The following is an 18,965-nucleotide window of genomic DNA, read 5'->3' as shown; positions in this document are numbered from 1 at the left end:
GGACTTGGTGTCAGTGGATTCTATGTGCATACTAACTATAGTGATTTGATTTAATGCTAAAACACCTCCCATTGGTATTAATAAGATAGACTTCAATGCTTAAGAACATTCACAATAATGAGGATGTTATTTTTAAAAATTCTGTCAACTGCGCCATTTATGTTATATCTCTGTAAAGAGTTTTTTTTGTTTTTTTTTTACCAAGTGTTAAGTAATTATACACAAGAGTTCAAATCTGACTGGGTGCAATGACCTTTAACTCTATTCCTTTTAGAATCTGGAAAATTATTGACTCAGGACCAAATAAAATATATATAGATATATATATGACTACTAATATTAACTCGGAGTTGGGATATGTTCATTTTTTATATAAACTGACTAAAAATCCGAGAATTATAACAAATTGAGATTTATTTGATACCCAACATGTTTCGTCGGGATCGACTTCATCAGGCGTTAAGAACATAGAAAGCTATTAAAAGACACTGAAAAAAAAAAAAACATTGAGACACTCTGAAGCTATAAAATTATAAAGCTATAAATTCGACTGTAAATTACAGTTATTATGAACTTGAGCTATAGTCTGTGTTAAAGTTCTATTGTTGTACACCTGTGCGTGTGTGGTTCCATGAAATCTCCAGTATCTGATAGTAGAGCTGAAAGAGTCAGGCAAATTATAGCTGAGATTATTATTCATATGAAGAGGGTCCAAGGTAATTTCTTTTGACTTGACAATGCGGCATTCTAGCTCATCGTGGCAAATGTGCAGGTTTGAAGTTGTTGTCCAATTTACTTCATGTTGACAGCTTTCGTTATTTGTGTTTATTGAAAACAGGACATGGCCTGATAGGGCAGTAGCCCTGGTTCTCTTGTAAGCAATGTCTCTCTGGTGTTCCTTGAGACGTAGGAGGATAGATTTCTCCGTTTGGCCATAGTAAGGTTTTCCGCACTCGCATGTGATTTTGTATACACCTGGAAATTGAGTTTGTTTGTAATTGCTGAAACTTTATCTTATTTTTGGAAGAGTCAAGAAGCATGTTTGTATGTTAAACTTCTTTAAGATTCTACTCAGTTTTTTGGATAATGTGCTGATATATGGCAAGGAGATATAACCTTTGGAGTCATCCTATGTCTCTACGTTGACGGTGGAATAATTGTTTGTTAATACTTTTTAAAGAGTAGCCATTGCTTTTAAAGGCCCATTTAAGATGTTGTGGTTCTCTTTTTAGTTCTTTTTCATCTGACAGTACAGATCTTGCACGATTCGCTAGAGTTGATATAATACCCAACTTCAGCGCTGGATGGTGATGTGAGGATGCATGCAGATATCTGTCTGTGTGTGTGTCGGCTTTCTAAATATATATATATACACACATATATTTAATGAAACTAAACACTATATACAATTTAAATAAAATTAAATAACTACAATACAGTCCTTTGAAAATAAGTCTACACTTTAGAGATTTCTTTATCTTAAAAGAATAAAATCATTCACTCTCTGACTCATTCTATTACCATTCCTATTACCACTCATTCTATTATGGTTTAACATATACTTAATCATGTCTAATAGACTGAACATTTTGTTTTCAGAACAAATTTCTACAAACAGCAAGTGTTCATTAGAATTTGTTTCTTTGTTGGGCCTTTTCTGAAAATATAAAACTACCTCTTCACTTCTGTAGGATCCTTTTTAATTTCCTTATTTTGCATACAGTTTTTCCAATCATCCTTCTGTTTCACTGGAGTATAATTAATCTTATTTCATGCAGTTCAATATGATGCACAAATCACCAAATTTTTTACCAGAGAAAGAAACAGTTTCTTTTATTATTTCATAAATAAAAGTATCAAGAGCTCTTCATGTTAAGCCACTTTACAATTTCAGATTTTACTAATTCCATCGCTTGTTCCAGTGGAATAACAAATAGATCCGGTGTCCTTTAGACCAAAAACGAAACTGTCATTAGCATCTCCTTGAACGTTGAATTAGAACGTCTGCTCAAATGCTTTCTTTTATTTACTGATCATTCGTTGGCAGTCTCAGCTCCTCCAGTTTAAAAATTCACAATGCTACGATTCCTTTTCAGAATCTTCTATTAATATCCCTACTATCATGTTTTCTTAAAAAATTTATTCTCTGGTCACCATTCTCAAATTTCTCTTCTCTCCCTATTTGTTTTCCTCCATTACCTAGGTACCGAACACTCTCTCTGTCAGCTGTCAATCACCTATGAATCTCCTCATTGAGCATGCACACTTCATGTAAATAGCAAGCGAGAAGTTGGGTAGTAATGACTGACATGTTGTCGTCCTTAGCAAAAAGATAATGTCTTTACAAAGAATGACAGATATGTCAACACTTAACAATTATGAAATACAATAAAGAAGATTGAAATTAATTCAAACTATCAAAATCTAGTAAGTACATCAAATCTCAAATGGTTTTCATTTCATTTTAACATATCGATAATGTGCACATCACAAGTGCTGATCATATGCTTTAGCAAAACCAAAACTAATAATATACTAACATAGAGAAACAATTGTAAAAATATTCATAATTTCAAATTATGATTATTTTTACAAGGATATTATTATTGCAAATGTTCTTATGCATAGTATTATCAAACAAAGTAAAAGTTCAATATCTAAAAGTTCAATTATTTTAGATATGAATACTTATGTCAAAAATGGATGGCTGGTTAGGGGGCTCGGTTACTAGTTATTGAATGTGGATCCAACATGGACCACATAGAGTAAAACCAACAATCTGATTAAAGACCTGTGCATCTAGCCCAAGGAAATCAATGATTACTTAAGGTTGGTATTTGTTTTATAGGAACATTCTGCTTAGGGGAAATCTGCAACTGACACAAGTGAAAGACAAGATGTTATTTGGTGACAAACCAAAATACTGTGTATTTTTGTATAATAGTTATATTCAGAATTTTAAAGGAAGCATTGGAAATGATTCATTTATCAATATAGAAAAATCAAGCTCTTATTGAGCACTTATGGTCTTCTCTTATAAGATGTTTGAACTTGATGGAGACATGATATAATAGGTGATATGTCAACAGTTGAGTTTGATACAGATACAGGAAGTATGTTATTTTACTGTTAGCTTCTGTTATGTTTTCTTATTTTTATATGATTTAGTTTTACTCTGCTTTTTAACATTTTTCATTGATTTATTATATTCCCATTCCTGCTGAAAAACACCATACAAAAAAAAATAACAACAATAAATAATCCTCTAATGCCTTTTATTCCCTATAGGGAATAGGTAAGGGCAATTCAGTCTCTACCGGTAGTCAATCAGAGATACCTGGCCCAAGACTATCACTAATTATAGTGATTATAATATAGACTGCATCCCTGGAAAAGAGAGGGAAACAAGTGTTGCCATTTCATGGTCCGTAACACTACATTATTTGTTTGAAATAGTGTGGGTGTGGTTGATTTTCTTGAGTTTACAGGACAAAAAAAACCCTGCTTGCCTATGCCTGAAATCGACAAACTTGGGAAGCAGTTGAAGAAAGGATTAGAAAAAGTTCCTCTAGTCAGCAACTAGATTTGAACTAAGAATGGCTTTCTTCGGGTGACCTAGTGCTATGGGTGCAAACAGCACCTCCATAGGGCTACACAGGCCACAGCAGTTAATATAAATTATTGTACACTTCCAAAGCATTTATTATCAACATTAATATGAATGCTTTGGCTTATTATCCATTTGGATCATTAAAATAGGGACAACAAGCTGAAGTTTTATAACTCAGCCCGCCATCAATAATGATAAATTAATAACAAAGGATACATGCTCACTTTGCCTGATGCATAGTTTTTAGTGCTGTTTTCAGTAGAACTTGGGATTACACATATTATGGGGATAAGTTGATTAATGCCAATCTCACCAGAAGGAATAACAGAGAAAAGATAAGAAGAGCATTAAAAAGTAAAGGTGAATTTTGATTATATCAGATAATACAAGTTTCTATGTGTGGAAATATTCACCCAAATGGACATCTGCATACCTGGGAGAATTCATAAAAATTAATTAAAAAAAAAGATATTGCAGTGGAAGATAAGTACTTTTTCTCTGGACAAGTTTAAGTGTTGAAGTTATTCATCTCTTACTTTTCATAGTATTACAGCATCTTTAGAGCACAGAAAATTGTTTATAGTATACAAGCAAATAGGAAACAGTTCAAATTGTAATGAACAAGGACCTCAGAATTGTCTTAAGAAAACAATCTCCCAAATTTTTGGCACATTAATGCAGCCATTTCAGGTTAGGAGAGTGTTTCATATCCATTGCCTACTTTAAAAATAGTCTCTCCAACTTATAACTGCTTCTGTGTGGCATGCTGTTTTCTTCCATCTGATCACGTGCGAAAAGGGTGTCCAGTTCATGGTCTGCCAAGTCTCACTTACCATGCATGGGTTTTAGTGATGCCATAATGATAGTGATCACCATCACATACCTCCCTCTCCCCAAAGACATTAGACCAAAGCACCACTATTCCTATCCTATATATGTGGAGTACATCTTAAAACAAAGCTAAGTACTAAAAAATATATAACCTTCACACCACATTCATATGATACTTCAAACTATCAACATTGATTTACTCACCAGAGTATAAACTTCATCCTTTATCACATCCTGGAGTATTTGAATGCTCTGTCTTAGATAACATAAGTAATACATTTGCTAATATCATGACAAATTAGGACTGGCAGACCATTTTTGGACACCCTTCACACAGGATCAGATGAAAGAAAACCAGTGCATCATATAGAAGTTGTTACAAGTTGGGGAGACTATTTTTAGAGTCCGCAAAAGTTATGAAACAGTCTCTTAATCTCAGAAAGTATTGCTGCTTTAATCTGGGGGAAAAAAAAAACAGGAAGTCTTCTTAAGATAAACTTCCCCCTTAAAAACAAAACAAAACTCCAGATTGTCAAATTAGGACTTAGAATGTTTTGTTTATTACAATTTGAATTGTTTTTTTGTCTGAAGATGCTAGTTTGAAATCCAGCAGAATATAGGCCACTTAATAAATGTCATTCATATAATTTTGTTTTAATTCTGTTGGTCTAAATACCATGAAAAATAAGAGCTCAATACTTTTGATTTAACTGCAACTTGGTGTAGTGATATTGAACAAGGGAATATTTATTAGTGTGTCAGTCTGATTGCAGGATTTTCCATTGTCAAGATGTTTAATATATAATCTTCCATTAATAGTGTTCTGTTAAACTAATACAGACATTATTATTATTATTATTACCCCCCCGCCTTCAGATGAGTGATTATTTAGAATGCTAGCAATTGGGTTTCTGTTGGAGTAGATATAAGTCTTAAGAATTGGAGATAAACTCCATTGAGATTAGGATTTAAGCTACACAATATTGTCAAAAGTATTTAATTCTTACTCCCCCCCCAAGCAGATCTGATTTTTTTTTTTTTAAATGCGACTCCCGCCCATGCAAGGTTGTAAACCTATAGCACGTTTAGTACCTTGGATAGCCTAAGATATTTTTGTTTGTAATTTTTATTTTATTTTTTACATAATCTGAAAACCCTACTCTAGACATCAAATGTGAAACTTTTTCAAGCTACTTCATATCTCCAGTAAAAGGGATAGTGGTCTCTGGAGGATGAAATTCATCTCTTGCCTATAAAGACATTTGTGAAGCATCCATCTCCACAACCTGTTGGTTGGAGAACAAGTATGTTAACCACTAAGCCAAACAGCAAACATTTGTGTTAATTTTGTTATATTCATTTTAGTTATGTTTGGGGAGGGGATTGAAAGCAAGGTGGAATATGGAGTATGAAAACAATGCATCACATGTAGGGAAAACACCAGGTTAATCCAAACAGCCCTTAGCATGACCCTGTTGCACTACTTTCAAGACATCTTCATATGTTCCTCACAAAGTTGGTAGCATAACTGTTTACCATTAGGTTCTGTATTATTTGCTCAACTTGTAAAACCGATCATGGTATCCCTCATTATTTGTACTATTCTCTCACATAGTTAAGGCATCACTGTATTCTTAATAATAACGTTAATGCCATTATTTTCAGAAACTCCGTTTTTTAGAGAAAATGTCATTTTGTAACATTTCTTAAGCTCATATTTTGCCCCTTTTTTTCAAAATTTGCATGTTTCTGCTAAAAGTATATTGTTACTTACACTAACTATTATATAACATATCAGAATCTTAAAATAGTGAACACCACTGTAGCATCTTGTATACCTGACTAGATGTCTCAATAAATATGTCCTCGACTCACTGGAGGAGCCTTCATAATAATAACAATGCATTCATACTGTTCATGATAACCTTAGATCCAATGTATGTATATATATGTATATATTTCATATATGTAAGGAGAAATTTTCAAGTGTTGGCATTTGGACCATTATTATTTGAATGCTGAATTATTTATATAATAGCTTCCTTATAAACTATTGGCAGAATGCCAAAAAAAAAAAAAAAAAAAATGTTTTCTATCAGATCAAAAACATTGTAAGTGACCCATTACTCATCCTATCATTGTATATTTCCAGTCCTGCCTTTCTTTTTAGCATTAATGCAATAATAGTAATAGAATAATAAGTTCAAAAGGATTTTTTGAACTTTTTTTTTTTGTCATAGAGAAATATTTTCTAAAATGAAACTTGATTAAATAATTTGTATTGTTAAGTATAGAATTCCAGCTGACTAAGAATTGCATTAATCCAGATTGCCATGTTAAATGGCCAATTATTTCTCATGATTGAAAATATTGAAAGTTTTTTCACAAAGTGTAAGCAAATAAAGTTTGTGCCTCGCATGCAAACTTTGTTTGATTACACTTGGATAAAGGATTAAACCAAGAATATAATTTCTTGGTATCTTTAATTAAGATAAAACCAAATGAAAAAACTTTCAACAGCTATCTCTGATCCAGAGTATTTTAATAATACGACGATCCACCTTTTTACTATTCGTATATGGCAAATATATGATTTCTATATTACTTCAACCTTGGTATCTATCTCTTCTGGGTCTGGCTCCCATTCCATGGATATTGGATCTGCCAATGTGGTCTTGATCACTGCATTCCATGTTGTCTGCCTATAGTACGGCCTCTACTGACGTGACCTTTATCAGGTCCTTTAGTGGATGCCCTGCCCTGGGAGATGAGCAGTTCTGACTGGCAGCTTGTGGAGGTTGATGCTTGGCTTAGTCATGGATTTTTGCCTGCTGTTGGGTGGACCTTTGCTGGTTTTGTCTGGTAGAACCACTGCTGAGATTAATGGAACATAATGAGCTATAAGATCCTTTGGGTTAGAGTGATCTGAAGGATCACTTTCAGAGAAGACCCTTTACTTATATCAAAGTTGAAACCAGTCTGGGGAGTGACCCTTCCCATAATACATAGCATTATACATGTCCGAAAGGAGGTGTGCTTTGTATTATGGAATACTAAGGCAATTGGTGTGAAGTCATTTGCTTCTATATACAAGTAGCCCAGTCATGAAGATGCTTCACACGCAAACTTTGTTTGCTTGCACTCGGATAAAGGATTAAACCACAAATATAATTTCTTGGCATCTTTAATTCATGATTGAAAATAAATTATTTTGTTAATTCATATTTCCACAAACATTCCATTTGTGAATGGAATAAATTTTATTACAGTATGATGTTCTCCTAATAAAATATAGACAAGATAAAAAAAAATTTGCTTTCTTCCTGAAGATCTTAAATAATATAAATTTGTAGATGTGTAGTTGATATATTATGCATTCTGGTACTAATCTGAAAGGGGGGAAGTATCATGTGGCATCACAATTGCAGCAGCATTCTTATGATGGAATATAATTACATATTCATCCACATCTTCAGATATGGACATGCACAAGTTTTTCAGATTCTTTGATTAAATTTACTTGGAAACTTTTTTGTTTACTGTTAGTGGTAAACAAAATTGATTGGTGTGTCTCTTTGAACAGCTGGAGGATATGGAAGACGAAAAATTGATTTTGTGAGTTGGAAGCTGAACTGTGTGTGAAAGTTGACTAGCAGCTGCTCATGTTTGTGCATGTTTAGAAGAAATTGGAAGAGTAATGGTATCCAGTTCAGTGGAATAGCCATGTTTTGCATGCCAATAGAAAGGCATAATGCATATATAAAACATATGAGAAAGTGATTGGAGGGAATTTCTGTGTGAGAGAGTCATCTTTTAAGTGGTTCCCATTTGAATCATGTATTCTAAGGGAGATGTGAGAACAGTAGACAAGAATAAAAATATAAAAGCAGAATATACTTGACAAGAAATTATATTCTTCTTAAGTGTAATTTGCTTTCAGACCAAGTGGGGGGAAAAAAAAAAAAAAAAAAAAAAACTTGCTACGAGAGAAATCTAATCGTGACAGGAGATGTGTATGTCATCAGAAGTAAAGAGGAATGAAATGAGATCTTCCTTATGAAAAATAGACTGGCCTATGTTTTGGTAACATAGTCCAGTCTAGCAGATCATTCTAACTCTAATAGAGCATGTTAAGGAGATTGCTGTTTATGACATTGGCTATGGAAAATCTTAAAGATTGAACCATTTGAGTACTCAAATAATTTGTTGAATTGAGGAAGATGAATGAAGTGTGCTGTTGTCAGCAAATGTGATTAGGATTTATGATAAGGGAAGATTGTTAATGTATTGGATGAAGAGTAGGTGAAAGCACGGAGTTTGGGGTGTCTCACTAAGGGATAAAAAAAAATCCGAAGAGAGGAAACCACCTACCATGACATGCAGTGAGTGAACAGAAAGCACCAACAAGAAAATGAAAAACCACAGTACTAAAGATTTTTCAGATTTTCTTTCTGCCTTTGTTAGTGTTTTCAGCCCACAAAGAATCACATTTGAAAAACAGAACTTACCATGTGGCAGTATCTTTTTTTTCTTTTCAAAGTCCCATTAAAAAAAAAAAAAAACATAAAAATCCAAGATAAAAATTCAAATTTACAAACCTTATTGGTCACTGCACCTCATTAGTGAATTGTATTGATCTCTCTCCTTATTGCTGCTGGTGCTTCCTTATACATTGGAAACCTCCTCCACTTTACAATCCTGTATGCAGACTCAGATCTAGCAATACTGCCATTATGATCAATTTGGTTATGGAAGAGTCTTTATTTATTTATCATTGTCTTTCTAAAAGTCATATTAGAATATTCCAAATCAAGTTTCCTCCCAATATCTCAACCTTGTTTCACTTCACGAACTCACGCTATTTCATTTGGCAAGAAAAAATTAACAAAATGAGGGAACTTAGCCATGGGACTCATAATTTCAAATGTCTTCCTGAATAAACTGTCTGTTGATTTGAAATTAACAGACCTATCTGGCTGTGCTATGTGGGTGATTTATTCTCTGGGTCACATCTGAACATTTAACATTTGAAGATCCACTTAGCACCGGAAGGGGAGGAAGAACACAATAACAATAGTTACAATAACAATGTAGCTTTCTAAATGCATAGTCACTTGGACCCCTAATATTCACTATAGAAAAGTTGCATACATGTATAGGTACATCCACCAATAGTGTCTCACTACTATCAGTGTGGCATTTTCAAAAACTGCTGATTTGGACTTAAACCATCTGCTCTGACAATGCCTTCGCTGCTGAGCTCACTAAATACATATAACAAAATACTAACTCCCCATGCCCACAAGACTACAGAAAGTTAACAGACATTCCATATATTTGGGGAACATTTTCAGACCACATGAAAAATTAGCATTCCTCATCTGTGATAAAAGACCATGTAGAATATTGTTAGACACTATCTAGTCCTGTATGAAATTCATGTGTGTGTGTGTGTGTGTGTGTGTGTGTGTGTATTTCACTCATAAATGGTTGTAAAGCATATAATCCAGAACCCTGCATTAGACACCAAGCATAGTACTTTTTCAAGCCATTTCAGGTTTCCAGGGTGGTAGTCTGCAAAAACTATTGACTATGTGAAGACATTCACAAAGATCCAGGTCACAGTGACGTTTCAACCAGGTTGGAAGTAAAAAAAAGTCAAATACAAAACTGTGCAATAATGAATGTAAAATCTCTCACTACCTTATCCCAGTCCTGTGTGAAATGCATATATTTTTTATGAAACAGACCAATCAAACCATTATGCATGTGAGATGCAAGCAAAGGAAGGCAGCATTACATTACAATATTTATAGTGTGAATAAGACTAATATTTGCTAGATTTTATTTCTGTTTGAATAGGTTTGCAGAGAAGATTCAGAATTATGTGCATACACACACAGTTGTTATGGTTTTGTTTTCAATGAAAATATATAATAATAATCAGCTTTTGGTTTTTTGCTCTACCCGGTAAAAGTGCTAATGTTAGTTCTAGAACAGCTTAATCAGTTCCTGGTGTGAATTTTATAATTATTTTATTTATTTTTGTATATTATTATTTTTTTTTTTCTCTCTTATGTTATTTTTCCTTTTAAACAACTGTTATGCTGGCCATGGTTGGCTGAGTGGACTGCTTGGTTACAGAGTATATTATACTTGACATTTTTTTTTATTTTAATTCTTTACCTAAGCATAAATGCCTCCGTAATGCAATTGGAAGAATGACAGTACATTGGCCCTTCGATTGGAATAGGCCTAAGTTCGATTCTCGTCACGACGGGAGGAATCTTTATCTGGACGATTTCAATCGAAGGTGAGTTAGCCGATCTCATACGGAGGTAGCAGGGTTTTTTCTCCCAGAAACTCGGGTTTTTCATCCTGCATACAGACAAATCGGCCCTTCAGAACACACGCAACTTACAGACAAAAAATACTAGTTGTGGTGGTGGTGGAGGTGGGCAGTAGATGGCGTTGATGGAGATGATTCGTAGTAGAGGTTCGGTGTAGTGGTTGAGACAGTTGTAGGTGTCCTCCTGCGATGAGTCTTCGGACTCCTTGGAAGTGTCAGGAATAATAATAATAATAAGCAAACAAAGTTTGTGCATGAAAATATTTCCACATTTAGCCTACTTGCATAATAGAGGCTGTTCACTTCACATCAGTTGCCTTGGTAAAATACCCATAATGCAAGAACATTATGGGAAGGGCCACAACCTAGACCTAGGAAAATACTAAGGTTAAATCATTGCTATTTTCTATATATATATACACATAGTAAAATGATGTCACTATATTATTAAATACTGAGCAGTAAACCTTTCTAAAACTATCACTGATTTGGAGTATTTAATAATATTGGTGATACACTGTTTTACTACTAGCATATAGAAAATATGACTCCTCCGTTGGTTTAATATTGGTATCTTAGAAAAGCACTAGTGCTTCACCCATCCTGTCAGTAACGTTAATGGTATTGGTATCTTCTTCATCTGAGGTCTGGCTCCCACTGATAAGACAATGTAAAGGTCGAAACCAGCCTGGATGGTGACCATGTCCATAATGTTTTAGTCTCTTTATACAAGTCTTGAAGATACGTCATGCATAAACTTTGCTTATGTTTCAGTAAAGGATTAAAACAAAAATATAATTTCTTGTCAAATATATGAGGGACATCCAGAAAGTAAGTTCCGTTTTTAAATATTTTCACTGCAGCACTGCGATCGCAATAGTGCGCATGCGTGCTGAGTTTGTTGATTCCTTAGCAAGGCGTTGGTGCCATTTTCAGACATTCTCACAGTGTGTATGTTTCTTGGTGTGTGATTATAATGTCTAAGAAAATCGGATCACCCGCCGAATGTGAAATTATGTCAGTTATCTGTTTCTTGAATGCAAGGAACGTTAAAGCAGCTGAAATTCATCTGCAGATTATTGAGGATTATGGAGAACAAGCAATGAGTGAGTGATTCATTGGTACAAAGATGGGTAAGACTTTTTAATGGAGGAAGGACAGGTGTGCATGATGATGGACAGAGCGAGCAACCATCTTTAGTGACTGACGATTTGGTGCGTTCAGTTGAAGAGAAGATTTGACAGAATAGGGGATTCACTATGACGTCACTCTCGCTGCAGTTTTCAGAAGTTTCACGTTTATGTCTTCATGAAATTGTGTCAGAGAAACAATTATCAAAAATTGTGTGCATGCTGGGTGCCAAAGTTGTTTACAGTGTTGCTGGGCAGTGCGTTGGAATTCTTGACACACTACCATGAGGATGGCGATGCTTTCCTGAGCAGACGTCACCGGGGACGAGACTTGGTTGTTGCACGCCACCCCTGAATCCAAACAGCAGTCCATGGAGTGGATGCACACCTCATGACCAGTCAAGACAAAATTGAAGACAACGGTTTCCACTCAGAAAATCATGTGCACTGTGTTTTGGGACAGACAAGGAATTTTGCTGATAGACTTCCTGGGTCAAGGCTCCGCAATCAACGCAAGCATGTACTGCCAAACCCTTAAGAAACTGCATCGTGCAATCCAGAATAAATGATGTGGCATGCTTACCAGGGGCGTTGTTCTGTAGAAAAATAGTGAAAGATGTCTACTTTAATTTCCAATGAAGGTTTTTTTTTTTTTTTTTTTTTTGTAAGTATATTTTTGTTTCTCTGACAGCCCATCCAAACTTACTTTCTGGATGCTCCTCGTAATATGGATAACTGGTCTACTCTCCAACATACAGGCCATGGTATCAAATCCCACTATGGGGATTTGATACCATGGCCTAAATGTTGGTGATTGTCTTTAGGTGTCAGATGATTTTCATTACCCAGTATCAAACTACCACTTGCTAGAGCTTTGAAGTGGCTTGAAAAAATACCAATGTTTGGTCTGGAGTAGGGTTCTAGACTATGTAACCCTTAGTTCATCTGCAGTTCTAAATGTGCTGCAGGTTTATAACTTTTATTGTCAGAATTAACATAAAATTAACCTTGCACAATTTTCATACCTGTTCTATGATGCACTTCCCACATCTGTAGGGTAATGCTAAAAGGTGAGAAAGCACAGCAAGTTCTCTCTTTGGGAGAATTACATCTCCCCAAAAGTACAAATGAATTCCATTATCAGCAAACATCAACTCGAATTTACTTGGGCTGTTGCTTCTTATGGTAATGACCATATTAAGTTCACTACAATTCTGGAAAAACAATTCTTTGATAAATGGGAATGTCATTACCTTAAGAAGAAGCGACTCAGGCAAAATTAAGCAGAAGTTTCTCAAAAAATAATATTCCTGTGAAATTGCTAGCAGACATTATTTCTACACAGCAGCCTGTGTAGGAAAGGGTGTAGGGAAAAACAAGTTGCAAAGGGTGCTGAAATAAGCATGCTAATACATGGAATACACTTATTTGACATGGAATTTCCATGTCAAATAAGCTTATCACCCAAATGCTGCTCTACAGTTTATAGCCATTGTAAGTTTTATAACCAGATCACAAAATTCTTCAAAATATAACAAGATTCATTATAAATCTGATTTCTGTTTAGAGGAGAGCTGGTAGATTAACTGTTGATTGACTTAATTGATTTAAAGATTCTGTTCCATTCATATGTTAGGCCTTGTAAGGTAATATAATTTGCATAGGCCAGAATAGTAAACTGACTTTGCTAGGCTAGAAACATTACTCCTTTCCACAGTTGCTATGACTGTTTATTTTGTAAGGGGAAACAAAATCTCTCATTGCAGCTAGGTTGTCTATGGCTGGAAAATAATTTATGAGGTTCTTCCTTTACCGATAGGATTTGAATCATTTTCCTTTCCTATGCAAGTAGTGCATCATATGATGACACCAAACAGTAGGTTTCATAAAGATTTATATAACAAGATTTAAGTGTCTAAAAATATGTGATCTCAATACTGAAAATTTTCTGCACATTTGCTAAATCACAGAAAATTTCATATTCACTCAAAGATTTATTTGTTATGGTCGATTATCTAATTGCTTCGTGAATAGTATTATTTAACATTTTCTTAACATTAATTTAAGTAAAATTAAATGAATAATGAAAATGCAGAGTTTAGTCAAAATGCTTATACACATATCTGAGTGAGGAAAAATGTCCTAGACCACTATTGTATACTAACTGAAACTTGTATTTTTTTAATTTGCATGCATACATACATAGAATTATTTTCTATGTATGTATGCATGCATGTTCATGCACACAAACTTCACCACAATCTTTTCTTTATGCATACATTGCATTTTTCATCAGTCAGGTTAGAAAGCTGCTGTTAACCAAGCTCTTCCATTTAAGATCAGCTAATCTGGCCCAGTTAAGAGACATGTCAGCTGAGACATGCTTTCCAGTTGTGGGAAGACTTTTTCTTTCTGCTAGTATTTCTCATAAGTAATAATCATACACAAATGCATGTGATTTATATGATGACTTAGACAGTTCTCATTTGGCAGTACACTATTTTCTCTGCCATCACATAAATGGTCTTGGGATCTTGCATAATATACTGTGATTGCAAATAAAACTAATGTATTAAGCCTGGAGAGAGAGAGAGAGAGGGATTAGTAAACAGATACTACTTTCATGTTTTGAAATAACTGCAGAAGCAATGTTTAACTTTACGTGATAATGAAGTATTCACTGGCAAAAGAGTTTTGTTATTAATATGATATGTAAAGTACTTTTTGCTTTACATTAATTGGTTAAAGGTTGTAATTCTAGATTGAACATATTTGGCTGGGTTTTTATATTGATCCCATACATGAGAGAAGAACTATATCACATGACTGCCATGTGTAAGATACAACAAGTGAGTGAGGGTTGGGGAAAAAGTTTGACATTTTTCTTTTAGAGTTGGAGGTTGTGGTTGTTTGGAAACAATTCATGAGGAAGGCTTTTCCAGAGGCGAGAAGTAAATGGAATAAAAGAGGAAAAGGGAAGCAAGTTCAGTGTTTAGTTGTACTGAAAAGGAATGTTGGCCCAGTTTTGAATTACCCAACAGAATATGGAGGAATGATGGCTGCTAGTTCCACTGACCTTGGAAGTATCTGTAGAAAAGACACAGAGCTGAAACAGTGAGTTAAGAGTTAAAATGAATCTTTGAGGAAGGGTTTAAGTCTTTGAGGATCACCTGTATACCAAATTGCTCTCCTCTGGACAGTATCAAGAATTTTAAGGAAAGTTTTGGATGTGCTCTGTACCAAATGTGAACAGTATTCTAAAGGTAGTTAGATTTGGGATTTGTGTAAAATTAGTGACTGGGAGAGAAAAGGCAGGGTTGTGTTTTGGTGTCATTGAAGGTGACCAAGTTATCCTTGTCCCATTGAAAGATGGTATGGAGATCAGTGTTTAACTCTGTGGAGGTCGTGGCTGATCTGACAGATACAAACAAATTTTTAATATAAATATTCTTACACATATCTAGTTATAGCTTGAAGGTCATGACTAGCTGTGAAGTATTATCGCATTTCACCACATACTAGTAATGAATGTATCTCTTGGATACACGCGACCTAAGCTGTAATTTTTTCGACCGCGATCTCCGCAGGGATAAGGCACTGGTTGCAGATGAACATGAATCTTGGAATGTCTGAGCACTTCATGGTGTTGAATGGGGTGTACAATCATCAGCAAACCCAGATAGGCTCAGTGATGACTGAAAGTAGATAATTTGTGTATACGAGAAAGAAGGTAGGTAATAGAACAGAGCCTTGAGACACTCCTGCATTAGAGCTCAAAGAGAGGAAAGCCATCCACCATGGCACCCAGTGAATGACCAGAGAAAAAGCTGGCTTCCTAGTTACAGAGGGTAGTAATTGGGTGCATCTTTTAAATAATTTCCTTTAGTTTAAAGATGGTATTGAATTTTTGAATTGACAAATTAACTTTTGTGCAAATAATACCTCATTGTCACACAGAAAAAAAAATTGCATAAGAAACTTCTGAAACCTAATGCATACTTGGGTCTTATTTATCATTCTTTCTCCATTTATTTATATGTTGGGAACCATCTCAGTTGATGTACAGATACATTCATGTTGATTATTACCTGTTATTCAAAGTGCTTGTTGACTAGAAAGCATGAGTCTCAGTGAAAATTAATACCATGTAGCTTTTGGAAGACAAACTTAAATTTAGCAGACCATAGTAGTTCTTAATTATTATAAGAACAATACTATTTTTAATGTTAAATTCTTCTTGCTTTGATTTGTTAATTATTATTGAAATAAGCCATAAAATATGTAGTAGTGCACATATTTCATACATTTTGTCAAAATATATATGTATATACATAAAAACCATATACCAAAGACTACCGATGAGTAGAAAGTATGTCTACATAGTTTTTATTAAAAAGCAATTCAGAATTAAATATGTATTAGTTGTGTCATCATTATGATTTTAAGAAGGCTTTAGTTTTGGAATGTTTAGAAAGATATATTTGTTTTAACAATTCAGTATTTAAAAATTTACTATGTAATTATGGTACCGATTAAAGGTGAAAATTCTGGAATAGTAGCAATGTAAATTGCAGTTATATTTTCATGATTATTGGTGTTTTGGGTTAGGATATGTTACCTATGAGGAATATCATTGCTTTATACATATTTTATATGATCTGTTTATCAAAATGCATAAGCCTAAATTTTAGATCTTTTAATTTTTGGGTGGGGGATGAGAGGGAATGAAATTAGTTCTGTATGCCAATCCATATATAGATTGATAATGCATCATTTATGAATGTGAAAGCTCAGTAATCAAAACAATGCATGTCAGTTACTTTGTGTGAAATCTTTAAAGTAAAAGATGTTAAACAGAATTCTATTTAGCTAGATGGCTATTTGTATGATACATAAAATGTTACAGTTTTGCTCAGCTTTTAGTCTTACTTTCATCTTTATCACTGCTTCTTGGCATCGCATCGTTGGTTCTATCTATGAATGAGATGTCAGTTTATTTGTTTCTGATATCTGTCCTAGGAAGTATTCTTGCCTTTGAATTGCAAATCTATTGACAGAGTATTCTTGTTGTGATCCATTTTAGAAACTGTTAAGCATTGGAATATTAGCTCTTATAGTATATGAATTAAAATTCTTGGTGTTTTTATTTGTAAAATTTTAAATTTTGAACAGTCAAAAGAGGTTTGATATTATATTCCTTTAAGTTAGAGATGATATGTGCTATTAACATCAAAATCACGTGGTTTAGAGTAACTCAGAAATATTGGTATTTATCCCTGTAACACATTGCCAAAAATATCATGGGCAACTGGAATTTAATACTCAATTTGATGTGGAATTTTCCACATCAAATAAGATGCAGTTTAATCAATCACTTTTATATACTAGTTACTTTTATCTGTTGATTTTATTGTAGAGAAATATTAACATTTGTACATTAGTGAATAGTAGTGCAGTAAACATTGGAAATGTGCAAATAAACCTTTGATAAAATTAGTGTGGCTACATAAGTTATTTTTCCCTTAAAAATAGCATGTGGTTTTTATTTTCCCTTTCAATTTTTAAACTTACAAAAAATCTTCTAAATTTATTTGAAGCAAATATAAAAACCTCTAACTGAAGATTGAAAAAATAGTATATCTATGTAAATATAATTATAATGGAATTCGGAATATGTATAACTTTATTCTTTTCAATAAATAATTGTTGGCTTCTAAATTGGGGGAGGGGGCTTTGATGGTAAATAGCAGGCATGAAAGCCAGCATTAAAAAAATTGTTAACTGTATTTATAACTTGGCACAATAAATTATATGCATTTCCATGTTATTTCACAAAAACTGTATTGTATTGCTTATATGTTTTATCCTATCATTTGATGTGTATTTTTGAAACATTTGCAAATGTATTAGAATTGTTTGTAGTATAGTTTTCCGATGATTGTTATCATTTTTACACAAGTTAAGACGTGAACATAGTTTTGTACTTATTTTTTATTTATACATTGAGATTGCTGCAGATATTATCAGGAATTATTTTAATTTTAACTAAGAACAAGTGCCTTTCTTGTTACTCAGGGAATACAAACCCAACTGTGATATTTTGTGTCTGTGTGTGTATGTGTATTGATATATATCAGTTGATCCATATGTAAATTTTAGCACTAGAAATAAGCTATTTTTTCAAAGAATGTATCCCAGTAAATACATTTCCAATAGGTATGAGAATGAAAAGAGTCAGAATCAGCATTGGGCCAATTTCAGTACAACTCAACAGAAGCACTATTGAATTCGACGTGCCAATAGAAGTAAGCAGGCATCCTGAAGATTTAGACCTGGTAATTGTTAAATGATCCCCATTTTAACATAAATTTTTAAAATCTGTTGGCAACATTGAGTCCTGGTGCATGTATTACTCATGTAAATACGACCTAAAAATATATATCGTCACAGAACAAAAAGAAATGTACAATGTTGAAAACCTTATTTTTATGCCTCGTATTTGTTTAATTACTTAAATGTATTAAAAGCATAAAATTTATGGAAAAATGTACTGCTTTTTGTTCTGTGTCACTTTGAAAACTGTAAATTATTGTAAATAAAAAAAAAATCTTCTGGATATTATGTATTTATTTATTTTTACTATTGTATGAACACACGAAACATGAATAGTAGGGCATGTGGTGTACATTCCTTTCTTAAAAGATAAATCAACAAGGCTACCAATAGTATACTTAATATAGATAGCCATTTTTAAATAATCCTTGTGAAATATAAGATTTTAAGGGTAATAAAGTGGAACTAAGACTGATTAGTGTTCAAAATTTTTCACACAGTACAAGTGCATAGTATTGATAAGAACAAATATTTGAACATATAAAATCAGAGAGGGGAAAGAAAAAATAAATTACAGAATTATTTTGTCAAGTTTTGTACTCTGGGGTGCATGTTTCTGAGATATGCCTTCAGCTCAAACTTTAATTGGTAATCATTTCTGCGTTGCTTTTACATAAATGGTTACTGGTGATAACACTAATAAGTGCAGAAT

General features: G+C 33.6%; 1 protein-coding gene across 1 annotated transcript in view; it reads left to right on the top strand.

Moving 5' to 3' along the window:
• LOC150099261 (uncharacterized) overlaps nt 1-18,520 on the top strand; it is a 206,809-nt gene extending 188,289 nt beyond the window's left edge. Inside the window, exon 8 of the mRNA XM_090403640.1 lies at nt 18,137-18,520. The gene's annotated coding sequence lies outside the window, so the exon portion shown is untranslated. The remainder of the gene's footprint in view (nt 1-18,136) is intronic.
• Nucleotides 18,521-18,965: the final 445 nt, after the last annotated feature.

The sequence above is a fragment of the Typopeltis vanoorti genome, chromosome 14 (assembly GCF_054136105.1).
Source record: "Typopeltis vanoorti isolate ZY-2024b chromosome 14, IOZ_Tvanoo_1.0, whole genome shotgun sequence".
Taxonomy (NCBI): domain Eukaryota; kingdom Metazoa; phylum Arthropoda; class Arachnida; order Uropygi; family Thelyphonidae; genus Typopeltis; species Typopeltis vanoorti.
The sequence above is the reverse complement of the archived record's forward strand: the minus strand, read 5'-3'. Positions and strand labels throughout refer to the sequence as shown.